Source organism: Pseudopodoces humilis, chromosome 9 (assembly GCF_049639895.1).
Source record: "Pseudopodoces humilis isolate 2021_Gansu_Grassland_sample_001 chromosome 9, ASM4963989v1, whole genome shotgun sequence".
NCBI classification, from domain to species: domain Eukaryota; kingdom Metazoa; phylum Chordata; class Aves; order Passeriformes; family Paridae; genus Pseudopodoces; species Pseudopodoces humilis.
The window spans coordinates 32,325,684-32,342,628 of NC_142208.1; positions in this window are offsets into that span (position 1 = coordinate 32,325,684).

Here is a 16,945-nt window from a genome sequence, read left to right on the forward strand (position 1 = left end):
CAAGCAAAACCAGGCAAAGCTGAACTCTGAGCCCCCAACAAAGACTGAAGTGATGCTGTTGAGGATGACTTCACAAAGCTGTGTAGGTGCTGCCAGCTCCATCTTAATTGCCTCACACTTCTGTATGTGCCCAGTTCACTGCCTTGAAAATGACAGGTTTTCTGTAGTTGGAGTCACTTAGTCCCCAAGTTCAGCAGTAATTCCACTGCTGCATCTGTTACGATGGGTGCCCAAAAGCTGGGTGTTTCTACTGAGTTCTCTTGCAAATTTGGCCTAAATAACCCATCCCCCATGAGGGATTGGTATCAGTGGTGTGGAGCAGAACCCATTTCTTTGGACCAGCAGACATCTGCTCTGGTGATTACACCATTAGCTGCTCTCATGTTGTTCAGTATAATCACAACCACATAGGCAGTCATTTTTTAGCCAATATGCAACTGATGTGACTTCTGCTCTTCCAGCAATGTGACTTCTGCTCTGAAAAGTGTCAGGATTCTTTGTTTCAAATGCTTTTAGACATGTAGAATTTAGAAATGAAGAGTCAAAGACAGGGCTTGCCCAGATATTCTTATAACTGATATGCTAAAGGCTCTCTCTGAGGAATACCTCTTTTTTCCTAAGGCTGTATATGCAGTTTTTCAGTGTCAGGCATTTTCCTATAGCATGATAAGCACAAATGCTAAAATGTGTGATAGCAACATGGGGGAGGTAATAGGTCTTCAGAGTCTCCTGTGATTACCTGCAAAGTGGAAGGGAATAAACTGTTCTCCATGTCCACTGGGACCAGGCATAATGAGCTTAAATTGCAGCAGAGATTAGTGTAGACATTAGGAAAAACTTTTCAAGTGAAAGGCTGGTGAAGTCCAGGAATAAATGGCCTGGGGAAGCTGCAGTGTCTCCATCTGTGGAATTTCTCAAGCACAGGTTAGACCAGCGGCTGCCAGGAATGGTGGGCTTTTAACTGGGAGGATAAAGCAGTACTGATTGTCCTTGTGGTTGTTCTGCTCCCCTGGCAGTGGGATCTGAGCTCCCAGAGCCAGGGGCACAGTGCCTGGGAAAAAGCTCTGCAGCCTTATGGACCTTCCAACACCACTAAAGGGGGCTGACAGGAAGGATTGAGAGGAACTTTTGACAAGGGCATGGAGTGACAGGGCAAGGGGAATGACTTTAAACTGGCAGAGGGCAGGGTTAGATGGGATTTTGGGAAGGAATTCTCTGAGGGTGGGCAGGCCCTGGCACAGGTGCCCAGAGCAGCTGTGGCTGCCACTGGATCCCTGGCAGTGTCCAAGACTGGATTGGACAGGACTTGGAGCAGCCTGGGACAGTGGGAGGTGTCCCTGCCCTGACAGGAGGTGACACTGGATGGGCTTTAATGTCCCTTCCAACCCAAACATTCTGTGATTCTCTGATTATACTTTTTAAAATCAGTGTATGCATTCATTTTGTGGGTATTTCTCAACTTGGGTCAATTCTGACTTAGGGTTGATTTCTGAATGAAGTAATCAAAAGCAGCTTTTATTTGCTATATAAATACTTTGTTACATCAGCCTTACCATAACTTTAAGCTTGCACCCAGCTTCACCACCAGCAGCACTGAACAGCTCAGCAGAGTTGTGTGTTTTAATCTATTCCCCTCTTGCAGAAACCCACTGTATTCTCTGCTGGGAAATACACAGCCAGGTAGCCCCAAGTTAAAACAAAGCAGTAATTAATTCACTTAGGCCCAAGATTTCCTGATAATTAAAGTAAGCAAGGGTTGTTTTTCCCTGCTTGTGTTTTCTGCAAGCCCCCCCTGCTCTGCAGCCGCAGCAAAGGCACCGATTGCCCTCCTCAGCTCAGCACGGGGGCATTGGCAGAGGTGATTCTGGCTGCAGAATTTGTTCCCTAAATAGATAAGACAAAGGTGGGGAGAGAAGAAATACTCTTATTCCACAGATGTCAACAAAGGCACAGAATAAGGGAGTGAATTTCCTTGTCACAGAGCAAAGGCAGGACTTGAACAGATGTCCTGATTCCTAGTGCATGTAATTGGTTTAAATTTTTGCCTCTGCTGTAGACTTACTGTGGGGAGCTATTTCAGGTAATCTTTTTTAGTCCTGTGATGTAATTTTTTGGTCAATTGAATGGCCAGAGCTTCCATGTAAAGGTAAATGAGACCAAATTGTTAGAAAAGATTTAAGTCTATATTTTAAAATGCAATTCCTTCTCATACAATGATCCAGTGTACACTGGTGTGTTGATATTTAGTAGTGATACGTGGCAAGAAAGATTCCAAAAATGCCAAGATTGCCTTTCCTTTAGTGAGGGAGAGCTGTGACAGGAAGAAAGTGAAAACATTATTAGGTGTTGTAGTTTTAAAAATAATAAAATGTGCCATTGTACTTCTACATAGTATTATCTAGGCAGAAAAAAAAATTATAATTCAGGCCCTGCAAATCAAAGACTATCAAGAAGTATTAATAAGAGAATTTGTAACTAAACTATTTGTAACTTAAAAAAAATAAATTGGCACATGTAAAAAAATGTGTAAAAAATGTATATATATATATATATATATATGTATAAAAATAAAAATGTCATTTACCATGTTGTATGCCCCTGGTTTCTGATGGCTCCTATTGATAAATCAGTTTTCTTATCAAAGAGACATTTTGTGTTCTGGGGAGCTGCAGTGCTGCATGTGCACATCTGGGGCTTGCAGAAAAGTGCTTAAATCCTTGATTTTTTTTTCCTTTGGTTATAATGGTGTCACTGTTCTTTCCTTGTCGTCTGCAATGCTCAGATGCTTTTAATAAAATCCTCAGGATTTAAATTATTAACCATCTTTTTGGGATTACATTTTTTATTCCTAATTATACGCAAAAGATATATATCATGAAATATGCAGCAGTAATTGTGATTAAAGCGTGCAGCCTCCCAAAAGATGGGCCTAACAGTTTAATACACCCAAAATTTAATTAGGCAGATAATGGGGTTAGAGGGGGGATTTATAAGGATGGGGTGGGGATGGAGATATTTGGAATGATACTTTTATTTTTTTTATGGTGGTGGAAATCAGTATGGAAGCAAATGCAAATAAAGTCGTATTTCTTTCCTGATCTCCACTTGTGTTGTCTTTTTTTTGTCTTGGTCTTGAGATTATCCATAAAAAACTGAATTTATCTACACAGGGAGCAAGTTGTTCAACAAGTTGCAGAATTTTCTACAAAGTTGGGCTTTTTGGTTGTTCTTTCGTGAGAAATGAAGTTTTGCCTTAAACCACAATAACTTTTCCCAGGTAGATTTCCTGGGCACGTTATTGAAGGCTGTCTCCTCTGCTTGGCTGCCTGCTTTCATGAGGGATGCAGGAATTTGATAGCTCTGAGACCTCCTTCCTGTGTCAAGCTCCCTTGTAATTGGTCTCTCAGTTCCCAAGTTATTAGGGGGGATGAGAGGAGCAGGGGACGGGCAGACAGACACAGCCAATTTCATTGCACCAATCTCATTTCCGTAGGGAACTGGAATAAAAAAAATCAATTAAGGTTAAAGACCCTCCAGTCCCCTCCTTCAATTACTTGGGCAGAACAATCCTTTGGCTGAAGTATCCATGATACACAATATCCTCCTCAGCCTCGTGCAGGATTAAACCTCTTGGGGCTGTTGTTTGGAGTGTCCAAGTATGGGATAAACCCCTGGATTTTCCATCAACATTAGCTAAGCTCCTAGAGCTTTTGGCAGTGCCAGGATTCCCTGCTGCAGTTTGCAGGGATGCTGGTTCCTCTTCCAGCATCAGGAGTTTCCCACAAGCTGCATTACCCCAAAGGAATGTGGTCCCATCCTGATTTTGTTTCAGCATCAAATGCCCTTTTTGCTGCTAATTAATCAATTTCTTCTCTGCTCTTGTGAGGGGTTAACTTATTTTTGTCCCCACGTTCTGGGAATCTCACTGGTCTCCACATAATTCTGTTTACTCTCCCTCCCCATCTCACTGGTAATTTGTGTTTAAATATTTAACTTTTCATCTTCTACACCCACAATCAGAAATAATTCAAGTATAACTTCAAAGTGGCAGAGACACATTGAGAGGTTGAATGGAACCATCACCTTTTTACAAGCCATTTTCTGGGTTATCTTCTAAATCACCATCAAAATCCCAAGCTAAAACAAAAAAAAAACCCAAACAGGTCTTTTTTTTTCAGTTCTGGCTGCAAACCAAGCCCGTGTGAACAGTCTGAGATGTTTATGATCTCAAAAGCAGCAAAAATCATCAATTTTCTGCAATCCTGCTTTACCCAGTGGAGATGTCCAGATTCAACACTTTGGGGCTCTAGTGCCCTTTTCTTCCTCTTATTTCAGTATTTGTTTTGCTAACAGCTTGTTCTGCTGTGGAACTGGTTGCTGTAAAGAAAAAAAATCCCCTTGTTTGCCTAGAATCTCTATAGTGAGGGATTTTGTTTGTGTGGAGAGGAGGAAATGAAGGATGGAAATGTTAATAGAGGAAGCACACATGTTTCAGATGATGTATTATATGTATCCCCTTGTTTCTTGTTTTACTTCTCTGCATTTTTCATTTCTCCAAGGATGCTTTATTAAAAGAAAAAAACACACCAAAAAAAGAAGTGATGCTTTTCCTGTGTGACAGCTTGAAGACATTTTGGTGGGACTTTGTTGTAGCATCACTTCAGTTTTTCAGTTCCTCATGGAGAGGTGTGGAACCAGGATTCCAACCCTGACCAAAATCTTTTCAGCTCAGGGGAGTTGAATTTAATTTCAATTTACTGCCTTGCTGTAAGGCTGAGAGACAATTTCTCTGGTTAAACTCAGTGAGGAAAACCTTTCTCCTGGCACAGCATCAACCTCTGCATCAAAATGGTGGTAAATAAGGTTTTCCAGATTTTATTTGTAACTACAGCATCAGAATTACCTTTACAGACAGAGAAATATTTATTTAAGATTTTAAACTCCTAAAACAGAGGCTGTGGTTTATATCACTTGCATGTAATGATCATGGCCATTATTAATTCCCCCAGTAACTCTTTGCTATTAGAAAAAAATTGCATTGCAGGACAGCAAGTATCTACCAGCAGGTATGGTTATTTTTTTTTCCAGCTTCTAATGCAGCAGCCTTTCATCCCTCTGTAAGATTTACCTTTAACCTAAAATCTTTCACCCGTTATCTATAATGTATAATTATAAATACATTGTAGTCTAGAGTAAGTACAATTAAAAAGGGTAATTAGTTTCCCTCCCTCTCTCCCATCCTCCTACCCAAGTCCTTAGGTTTAATTTTCATGATTATGTTAGATTATGAGTCATTTTAAATCATGGTATCCAGTAGAGACGACTCCTACTCTGCAGCTCTTTTCAACAGTTGTTTATGGTAGTTTCAGCCTCTTTCTGCCTCTCTGAGGCTCTTTATTTTTAAAGCAAGGCAGACAAGGCCTAAAATTATTCCATTAAAGAGGTGCAATTTTTGTAATGGGACTTAGAGTGCTCTGCAGAAGTGCAGGCAAGTTTCTTCAATATCCTGAGCATTATTCGCTCATTTAGTTAAATGATGTTTCTAATTCCCTGGTAATTACATGTAATGAGGCACTCTTTCTCTTCTTGATGAGACTTTAGCTTAATATGAGATGTCGTATTTTTTCTTTCTTTTTTTTTTTTTTTTTTTTTTTTTTAGGGATAATTACCCTTCCCAGGAAAAGCAGGGGGTTTGTTGTGCAGAATATATAGCAAATTATTTTATTTCCTGCCATCTTGACTGCCAGTAAATTATAAAATTAAGTTTCAGTGGAGCATTAGCACCATTTTGGAAAGGCTTGAGATTTTTTTTTTTTTTTTCTTATTCATGTATTGATGTCCTTTGGGACTGTTGAGCTATTATTCATAGAATAGATGTTTTTCTGCCAATTCCTAGTATTAGATGGTATTGAAGCAGCAACATGGTTTAATTTTTTTTGCCTGGATAATATGCAGTACAGAATGGTCTTGTTAGGTGCTTTTTCTATCAGGTAATTATCTTTATAAAGTTTTACTAACACTTCCCTCCTTCCTTGGTGACTAATTAAATTTATTTTTATGCATGTTGTAATATTAAATGCTGGAGGGACTTTTTGTTTTCAGTTCTGAATAAATGTTCATAGATTTCTTGCACAGCACAACATTTAGGTCATTGGAATGAATGAAAAGCTGCAGGATACATGAAGTTAACAACAATAATGCACCATTTAACTCCACTAAACATGAAATCATCAGTGATTTTAATTACTCTTTCCTACATTTTGTCAGTGTTGTTTTCTTCCTGTTATTCTGATGAGGTGATTCTTGTCTGCTTTTTGTTTGTTTGTTTGTTTTGTTTTAAAATTCAAAATACTGTAAAAATTATGAATGGAATGCTATCAGAGAGTCAAATTGTGGAAGGGTGATCTCTGCATTGGGAGCTGAATTGCCATTTTTAAAGCCATTTAAATGTCTAATTCTTACAGGAAATTCAGGGATAGATTTTTCCCCCCCACCTTCAGCTCTCGTGTGACTTCATTTCCTCTCTTTGGAAGAAACATTTTTGCAGCCAGCTGGGAAAATTTACCCTGCTCATCTTGGCAATGGCACTTCTTTGGAAAAGGAGGCCATGGAAGAAGCTTTGTTAATATGAAGATGTAAATTCCTATATGAATATATTGCATTTACACCCTTTGAAGTTGATCATACTATTTACATGCATTAAAATATATTAATTTAAGGGGTTGGTAGGGTCAGCATCTGAATCTGTAGTGATCAAAGGATTAAGTCTGGAAACTGGTGGGCTCTTTTATCAGCAATGCACTTTTCCTGTCAAAGAAACCACAGTGCTGCAAAGTTCTAAATATAAAGGCACATCTTCATGATAAAACCAAGATTTTGAGAGGCTAAAGTGCAATCAGCGGTAGAAAATAAATGTCATAAATAACTTTTTGATCCCAAATACTGTGACCCCAATTCTATAGAAAGAAGCTGGAAAAATATGACTGCATCTCACTCTTTATTTCATCTTAAGCAATTTGACATCAATCAAATGACTATAGAGGCAAAGGCATGAACGTTTATTTCCCAGCCTACAGGATTGCTGTCAAATTGCAATTTTCAAAATTGAAAGAGTTGTTAAGCTAGATTTTCTCCATTTTCTTCCTAGTTCTTTCCCTCAAACTTTCAGAAATGTGCCTCTCAATTTTGCAGTGTACTATCCTACAATGTGCGAGGAAATTAAAGGAGCTCCTGAAAAAATTCCTTACCATGTAGCGGTAAAATCTCATTTTCCTGTCTGCAACTCAGTGTATAAATCTAGAGGAAGACTTCATCAAGGAGCAGGGAATGAATGAAATTTGAGCATTAAGATAATGCCCTGGTGAGGTTGGCAGCTAAAAGGAACAAGTTTGGTACCTTCATGTTACGTGATTTAAAACTCTCTGGCCATGACTGGTTACCTCCAGCCTGCTGCAACTCAGTTGATCAAATACTGCTGAGGAGGGGAACCTGCTGCTTTAAGGGTGTCAGCTTGGGGCAAAATCTTCTCCTCAGTGTTAGAAAGAGGCAGGACATTAAAATTAAAAGCTTTTGCAAGAACAAAAGTCTGAAGTTGGTTGAGATGTGTGGTCCCATTACCGGGAGAGCTACAGAAACCTTCTCTCATTAAGTTTCTCTGAGTTTCTGAAAGCCAAAGCTCCTGGATAGCCCTGAGCAGGTCAACACGTCCCTCATCTTTAAAATCAACAATAATGTTCTGCTCATGTCTTCCAGCTGCCTCAGTCTGGTAGGAACTTCAAAGCCTGCCTAATATATGCAATTTTCTCTTAAAACAAGAACAACAAATAGCTTCTAGTGGAGAGAGTGCCTGTCTCAGCTGTGCTGACCCACATTCAGCCCTGAGCTCTGCCAGACGAATTCCAGCTTCTTTCTAAGATGCTGCCACAACTGTTGGGGTGCAGGGCTGTTCTGAGGTACCAGGTGCGATGCAGGAGGTAACAATCAGCTCCACAACTGGTTCAGTTCCATATTTAAATAAGGAAAAATTATTAGGCTTCTGTTATTAGATGCACTTGGTGAGCAGGAGAGCAGTGAAGGTAAGTTAGGCTGATACAGGAGTCTGAGCTTATCAGCACCTGATTTGCTCTTCTTCAAATGCTGTTCTTCCCTGGTGTTTGTGTTTTCCATTTGTGTCTCTTAAATCTTCCTGTTTCTAGCTCCAGGAATTTATCTGATGGAGGAAAAAAGTAAAAGCAGGTAGGAATGGAGAACAGGAAACCCAGTCTATTCCAGTTGCTCAGATTGTACATTTTTTTACCATGATGAGATGATACCATGTTGTGAAGCTTCAGTATAAAATCCTGCCAAAATCATGGCAGTTTGGGGTTTATTCCAGGGCTTAAAGGCTGGCAGGTGTCACCACTTTGAGCTGGTCTTGCTTGTGAATATACAGGCATTCAGGTATGTGCATCAGACAGTTCTGGACAGAGAATTATTCCGTTTTTGTGTGGAAATGGTGGTAAGGAGGCTCAAACTCCCAGCTGGTGCTGGGTGGAGCTGAGCAGATCAGGGTGGCTGCTCTTTGTGCCTGCCAGATGTGAGATGGGGAGCAGCTGTTTGGAGAAGGTCCATGCCTCAGGAGAAGGTCAATGCCCCAGGAGAAGGGTCAATGCCCTAGGAGAAGGGTTCCTGCACCAGAAGAAGGTCCCTGTCCCAGGAGAAGGGTCCCTGTCCCAGGAGAAGGGTTCCTGCCCCAGGAGAAGGGTCCCTGTCCCAGGAGAGCGAGGGGAAGCTCATCCCTGCTCCAGGTGAGCCTTTCAGCCTGGCTGGGCTGTCTGTGAGGAGGAGGAAGGTGGAGCTGTCCGGGTTTTGCTCTGCTGCAGGCGTGTCCCACAGCCTCGGATGCTGCCGGTCACACGAGCATCGGTCAGTGCATGGAGACCTGGCTGCCAGGACTGGCCTAAGTCCAACACTCCTTTCCCAGGGGCTAATCAGGAGCCATCAGATCAAATTCCCTGTGACTTTATTAGTATCTCTGAGCCAATGGCCTGCAGGCAAACCCCCAGGAGTAAATCAGAGAAGTAACCATTTGTTGATGTTTCTGTGTGTCAGCCCCAGACGTGGGCCCGTGTCCTGCTGGAAATGTGGCTCTGTCACATGCACTTCCACCACTGCACAGAGTTCAGATGGTTACAAATGCCTTTATCCATTCCCATTGACATTTTAAACAAACGGTGATATATTTAGTACAATAATTACACTTATTTGATTACCTTTCTTTTAGCCTGAAGTAGAAGGCAACTGACAGATGTGAATACCTCCGAGACCAATCCTCTGTAATAAACTAACATTATTTATTACAAGATGCATTTTATTAATAGGAATTGGCAGTAATTAATTCGGTAAAGTTGATGTTACTAATAATTATATGTAATTCATGAAATATTTATGAAAGAAAACTGTGTATGAAAATGATGCAAAGGTCATTTAGCTAATTAGTTAATAAATGTCACCAACGTTTCTAGCGAGCCTCTCTAATTCTGAGCAGTTTCATCTTTTTCTTGGGGAAATACTTTTTGAAACAGTTTGTTTTTGTGCGTGACATCCTGAGATGTAAGTCAACATTTCTGGTTATTGTTTTGAGCCAATGCATGTACTGTTTCCTTTGCTAATCCACTTTGGCCTCTTTCCTTGTTCATAGTGAAAGATCCTAATTAGAGATAGCACGGGCTCAATCTAATTTAGGTTATCAGTGAGTTGCGGTGTCTCCCAGTTTAAGGATATATGAATATATCTCTGTCTTTTTAACTTGATTCCACTGACTTTCCATGGAATCAAATAACCATCATCCAAATTAATAGCTGACATCTGAACTGGAAAAATCTTAATGTCATTTCTGCCTGGATTGAATTCAATGGCAAAGGAGCCCATTGACCTCGTGAGCTGCAGGATCAGACCCTGGGCTGCTCCATGGTCATGGCTGGAGCAGTGATTTTGTGCTGGTTTTTGGGAGCCTTTGCCATGGGATGTGCCAGTGTTATTGGCAGAGGAAGGTGCAGAATGAGGTTCCCTTGTCAAATAGGGTGTCCTGTGTAACACAGGCTGTCTGGGATTGTGTTTGGTCAGTTTTTCAGAGATGTCAAGACAGTTTGAAGCACTAAGAGTCAGAGAATCCATATCTCCTTGCCATCTTCAAACCTGGCTGGGATCTGGCTTCAGTGTCCTGCTGCAAATCTTTGTCAAATACAAATTACTGGGCTGAAGGAAGAGTTTTGCTGTATGAAATTCCTTGTTGCCTTCTGGAGAAAGGCAGACTTGGTGATCTAATCATGTTCTTGTCCACAAGTCTGTGAGAGCCACCTTTGCACTTCCCTCATTCTGGCATTGCTCTCTGCTCAGTCATAAAACAACCCTCAGCACTCTGCCTTTTGGCAGAGGAGGGAATTGCTCAAGGACTTGAGGGAAGAGAGGTGAAGAGAGCACCGTGCTCACTGCCCTAAATCCAGGAGTGAGGGGTGGTGACCAAGGGCTGATGTCACTTCTGCAAGCTGGACTGTGGGTGGGTTAAATGGTTCTGAGGCAGCTCTGGGCAGGGAGATGGACACAGGGCTGCCCTAAATCAGGGAGGGATGTCTTGCAGTTGAGTCTTCCTTGAAGAGCTGTTCTCTGTCTCGGTGTTGTTGCACTGACCAGGAGCTCAGCCAACCATTGCCACGAGGTCCCCAAAAGCAAACCTGTGTGTGGAGCCACAATTCCTCCTGTTTTTTGTGAATGGGAGACTGCTGATCACTGAGGAAACTTGAGTTCTCAGAACTCATTCCTCAAGTTTGCCATTCACAGCAACAAAATATCCAAGGATCACCCCTTTATTAAGTGCCAGGCTCAGGCACCTCCAGATGCCATCACTTTGTAGAGGAATATAGCAGTATATACAGAATTACACACTGGTGGCCTCAGGTCTGTTTCTTTACCATGAACATACATGAATGTATAAACAAAATAAAAACTAAATGTATGAATAACATCAAAACAATAACATGGCCACTATAAGTTATACATTGGAAAAGAATTATTGTATTTAGCAATGAGAGAGCTGTTCTTAACACCTCTTAAAACCCTTGTGGTCCCTGCTGAGGTGTCCCTGTCCCTGTTTGATGGCATTCCCTGTGGGAAACACGTGCCTGTGTGCTGTTGAAGAGGATGAGCCAGAGCCATATCAATCTCTTGGTCCTCCCCTCCTAAATCCACCTCAGCTCATTAGTAAATGACAAGGTTTGGCCTTGCAGTACTAGATAGCCTAAGTGAATAGGGAAACAATTTTCTGAGATTATTTTAATTGCCTGCCTTGGAAAATAAAAATGAAAAAGCTCTTGTTATTTTCAATTAATAAGCAGACTCTCAGGAAGAAAGAGCTTCAGCAGCAAGCAGAGGGAACGGCAAAACAAGGGAAGGGGAATATGCACAGGAGGGGCTGCTGTACAGGATATGTACAAACCCACAGCAGCTCTCCCTGCTCTGTGAACCACCTGAGCCTTTACTTCAGCTCCAAACAGCCCTCCTGATGGGCAGCCACCCCGGGGAAAAACGGAGCAATCTTGAATTGCCTCAAATGCGCTTCCTAACCGGCAACTGGCCCTGACAGAACAATCTGAAACTCTCTGTCTCCTTATCTTCTGTCGACATCATTTTTCAGAAGGGGCAACAGGACCAAATTAAATCGTTGTGCTGCAGACAGTCTGTCTGATTGCCTTGTGGCTGTTGCCCATGCTGAAGATTTCCTCCAGCAGCTTAAAACTAAGTCAAGAGGAAGGTCCATGTGTGCTCGTGCACGCAGATGCACGCAACCCCCTGCCTCCCTTCTCTTACACTTACTCAGTTATGAGATACAGCTTAAGGAATTCAGAGTCCAGTTGTTCTATGCCATGGCCAGTTCCTGATGGTTGAAAATGTCAGGAACCTCCCTCTTCCCCAAATTTTTTTTTTTTCCCAAATCCAGACTAGGAGCTTGAAAGAAAGAAAATAATAAGATGTATATAAATTGGTTTAATCCAAATATCATTTGTGGAAAGAAGCATAGGGAAGTGTGACTGGCTGTGCTTGTGCCTGATTTATTGTGTTCACTTAAGGCATGAACAAAATTCTTGGTTGTCTCTTGTCTCTGGTATTTTTTGAATCTTCTTCTCATGTATGAAGCCCAGCTTGTCTGCAGAAGGTTTGATTTTTGACTGAGATGCAGCTGCTGGGGCTGAGCACACAGTGAGCACGGTGGAAGGGGAAGAGCCTGGGAAATGAGATGTGCTGCAAGCAGCAAATGGATTTGGAGAACCTGATTGCTGTATAACTAAAGAACCCTCTGGGATATATTTTACTTACTGGTGGGCAGGAGAGAGCTGTGTTCTCAGGACATCTTTCTGAGGGCTGCAATGCACAATCATCACCTTTGGATTGTGTCCAAGTGCTGCTCAGAATCCCGGTGGCTCTCGGGCGGCATTAAATCAAGGTGGATGTCACTTTACATCTCATTGTGAATGCACCTCCTGGAGCATTCCTGGTCAAGCAGAGACTTCTGCCTCGGGGGGGAAGTTTGATCCTTAGGAAAAAAGGAGGAAAACCTCCTCTCCTGCCCCAGTCTGTGGGTAATTGGGTGTATCACCAACTAATGCCCCCAACTCTCTTCCTCGAGAGCTCCGTGTTGCGCTGGAGGGATCCAGGTCACGTCCCCTGGTGTGTCTCTGTTCTGGGGACATGAAGGAGGACAGGGATGAGCTGTGTCCTCAGCATGGAGCAATTCCCCATGGACAGAGCAGTTGCAGTCAGCAATTAATGCTGCTGGCTCCTGCTTCAGATCCTGAGCTTCTCTAACAGCCCCATCTCCCAGTGCTCTCTGCATTCCTGCTCCAGTCTTGCTTCTCTGTTTCTTAATGTCTCAGAAAGTCACAAACCAGCAGGTGAAATGCTCCCAGCTATATAATATACATCTAATATAATATATATAATATTATAATATCACATATATTATATATATTATATATTATATATATATTATATAAATATACATATAAATATATGACAATATAAATACCTGGGGAAGGAATATTTCATCATTTCTAACTTGAGATAGTATTTATTCTTGTATTAATATAAACCACAAGTGTTACCAGTAAAGAATCATATATGAAAGACTGGTAATTGTTTCTTCAACAGCAAAATAATATAAATATATATATAAAAAACAGCAAAATTATATATATATATATATATATATATATATATATATATATATAATATGTATAATTTTCATGTTATTAAATATGAAGAAAATATATATATTTAAGAAAAAGAAAGAATTAATGGTTTGTAAGAGGAAATGCAGCATGCACAGGGCTCTTCACCATCCCAGACACGATTTTGTTCTCCCTGAGGATCCAGCCCCTGTTTTTGTGTTGTTGTCTCGTGCCTGCCCAGCCATGGTCCCAACACTCAGCATTCACAGGCAAAGAAGATATGGTGAAATTTAAAAAAGACTGAGGAAAGCCAAGAAAACAAAACCATGCTTTTTTTTTCTAGGAAAACTTGGTGGAAACCCTAGAAGGTGTGAAATTGATTTAATCCTTGCCGTGTTTTTTTTGGCTGCCATTGGTTTTGGCGTAAGAAATTAATTCTGCTATTTTAGCCAGCATTTCTGAACGTCTTCTTGAATGGGGGGATGTTTTTAGAGATGATTTTAGAAAAAGCTGCTTTAAAAAACAAAGCTCTGCCACACGGTAGAATAGAAGATTTCTAAAGCCCTTTCCCCTCTCTTTCTCCTTGAAAACACATTTGTAACCATTAGTTGGGTGTCACATTTCCTGATTGGGGGTTTTTTCTCCCTTTGCATCCCCTCCTAGGAGGGTGAGGGCTGCTGCTCATGGATCACCCCAGTCCAGAGGGCTCCAGGATTTTCAGCTCCCTTCTTGCTGCAAACTTCTGGAGAGGTTTCCAGTCCAAGGAAGGATCCATTCGTTGGTGGGATTTTAGAGCCCTGAGCACAGAGAATTTCAAGCTTCCTGTGCTAACAGCCACTAACCCACAAGAAAACCCACTGTATTTAACCTGAAGCCATGGAAAAGGCTTCCAAAATTACGTGACAGAACCGAGATTGTGAGTGTGTACTTTAAATAGAAGTGTGTTATATCACATAGTGGAAAATCTAGACTTTAAAGTTTTAAAATATAATAATCTATGTGTAGCAAGATGGAGGTTTTAGGGCATAAGCTTGACTTACTTTTTCACTTTCTTCTTCATGGGTTTAAGTAATATTGTGTGATTAGGTAAAAAAATCCACACTGTGGAACACAGGCATTTAGTTATTAGGTGAAAAGTAAAAATAAATTAGTTAGCATTTTATAATTAAGTAGTTGACACTTAAAAAGCCTTGTAAAAGAAAATCTGGAGCTCCATTTTTAGTTTATTAGCTTAGTGTGCTGAAGAACTCCCAGTCTGTGAGAATGTAACATTGGTAAGAAATAATCAACTTCTCTAAGTCCAAACAATAATACCGTCTCTCACTCATTAATCCCAACCCCAAATAAATGAACCTTGAGATATTTTGGGACCAGTGGGATCATTACATTAGGAACTAATTAGAAGTACTTAGAACCAGAGGTCCTCTGTTGTGTTTTACTCTAAAAGCAATTTCTCTTGTCACTGTCCAAATGCCATAATGTAATAAGGAATAGTACAAAACTTGCAGAAAAAGCAGAAGCCCAAACAAGCCAAGAAGCTATAGCAGAATAGATACTTTCTTTTAATATCTCCTGCTAATACAAGTTCAATAAAAGTTATGAAACTGGAAATTTTATTGATTTTCTGCTAAATAGGTAAATTCTGTGTATACCAAGCTTACTGTTTAACGATGCTTAATGAAAACTGATTAAAATTTGAAATTAAAATATTTCCCCCCAGAGACCAATTTCCTGTTGGAATTGTTGACTTTGATCTTCCCATGCCTTGCATTTGTCAATATTGGCTGTCACTGCTGTCATGTAGTCAATTTATCTCCTTAGTAGACTTCTCTGAGCTTTCTCTGAACTTCATCAGTGCAAATTACTTTCTAAGCCATGACAATATTTTGCTCCTCACCTCCCACAGCCTCTTAAAACAACCTCTTAGTGATTTGAAGATGAGTTTGTCCAAAGCCATGAGCTGAATTTCTGCCTTGCTTCTTATTTCAAGCTCTTAATATCACACAGAAACAGCAGGCTCTGTAAAGGAAACTTTTGTGACCTCTTTACAATTCCTTTTGGATGTGGGAAGGTCTTACACTGGTGGTTTATCACTGCTGGACAGCTACAGAGTGCATGTTTGGGTGTTCACAGAGTTGCAGAATTGTTTAGGTTGGAAAGACTGAGACCGTGGAGTCCAGCCATGAACCCAGCCCTGCCAAGGCCACCACTGCCCCACGTCCCCAAGTGCCACATCTACATGTTTGTTCTACTCTTCCAAGCTTGGTGACTGGGCAACCTGTTGCAGTGCCTGAAAACTGTTTCTGCTGAGAAATTTTCCTTAATATCCAATCTAAAACTCCCCTGTGCAGCCATTCCCTCTCCTCCTGGCCCTGTTCCCTGGGAGCAGATCCCAAATCCCCTCGGTTGTCCCCTCCTTCCAGGGACTTGTGCAGAGCCAGAAATTCCCCCTGAGCCTCCTTTGCTCCAGGCTGAGCCCCTTCCCAGCTCCTCAGGAATTCTCCGGCCCCTTCCCAGCTCCCTCAGGAATTCTCCAGCCCCTTCCCAGCTCCCTCAGGAATTCTCCAGACCCTTCCCAGCTCCCTCAGGAATTCTCCAGCCCCTTCCCAGCTCCTCAGGAATTCTCCAGACCCTTCCCAGCTCCCTCAGGAATTCTCCAGACCCTTCCCAGCTCCTCAGGAATTCTCCAGCCCCTTCCCAGCTCTGTTGTCCTTTGCCATTTTCTGTGTGTGTGTGTGTGCATCCCCAAAAAGAAGCCTTTCCCTTTGTTATAAAGTCAGATCACACTTGGGAGGGTAGAAACTGGGGGAGAAGAGGGTATTTTAAGTAGTTTTAGCAATCCTACAAATCACCCCTCAGAATGGCACGCATCTCTCTGAGATATTTTTGTTAAATTACCAATTTCCTTTCAGATGCAAATGTGCTTGCTGGTGTAAAACTGCAAGGATTTGCAAAGTCATGTTTCTAAAATGAAGAAAATGTTAACAAACTCCCAAACAAAAACACCTTCTCTTTATCCAGATTAATCTGTATTATTTACCAGTATGAAGAAAGACTCAATAGGGCTTGTAATGAAACCAAACTTCAGAATTCCTCGTGGCACCCCCAAGCTAAAGATTTTTTAGGTGAATTGCTCTGGCTTTTTGTACAGTATATGATTTCCATATTGTTTGACATGTTTTCACTTGACATCAGATTAGCCAACAGGTTAAATATTGTGGTTCCAAAGTGTTAATTTAGCAGCCTCGAAAATTAGAATTTTAACATATTTGGAATTTTGATGAGACTAAAAGGCAAATTGTAATGTTTAAAGCAGCTGATTTTAGGTGCAGTTCAGCAATTAAGTTAATTTCGAGCTTTCTGATGCTGAGAAGGCCACTCAGAGCTGATAATAGCTTATTTTCTCAGATGGAGATTGAGGAGCTGACTACAAACTTCCAAATGAACACATGTGCTTGATTTGTCTATTTGTATTCAAGTTTACCTTTTCTGGTTGTCAGTAACACTACCCCACCTGCCCTATACAGCCTGTAGTGCTCAAACCTATTTGGAAAATCATGTGAATAGGGATTTGCATCATTACAATTTCCTTTCCATTTAGGAAGCATCTGCTATATCTTTAAAAGTAACAGGTTTGAAGAGGCCACAGGCTGTGAAACAGACTAAACCATTATTAAAATGAAACAAAAAACTTTAAAAAAAAAAGCTAGCTGGACCTAATTCAACAGCAGCTTCAACTTATT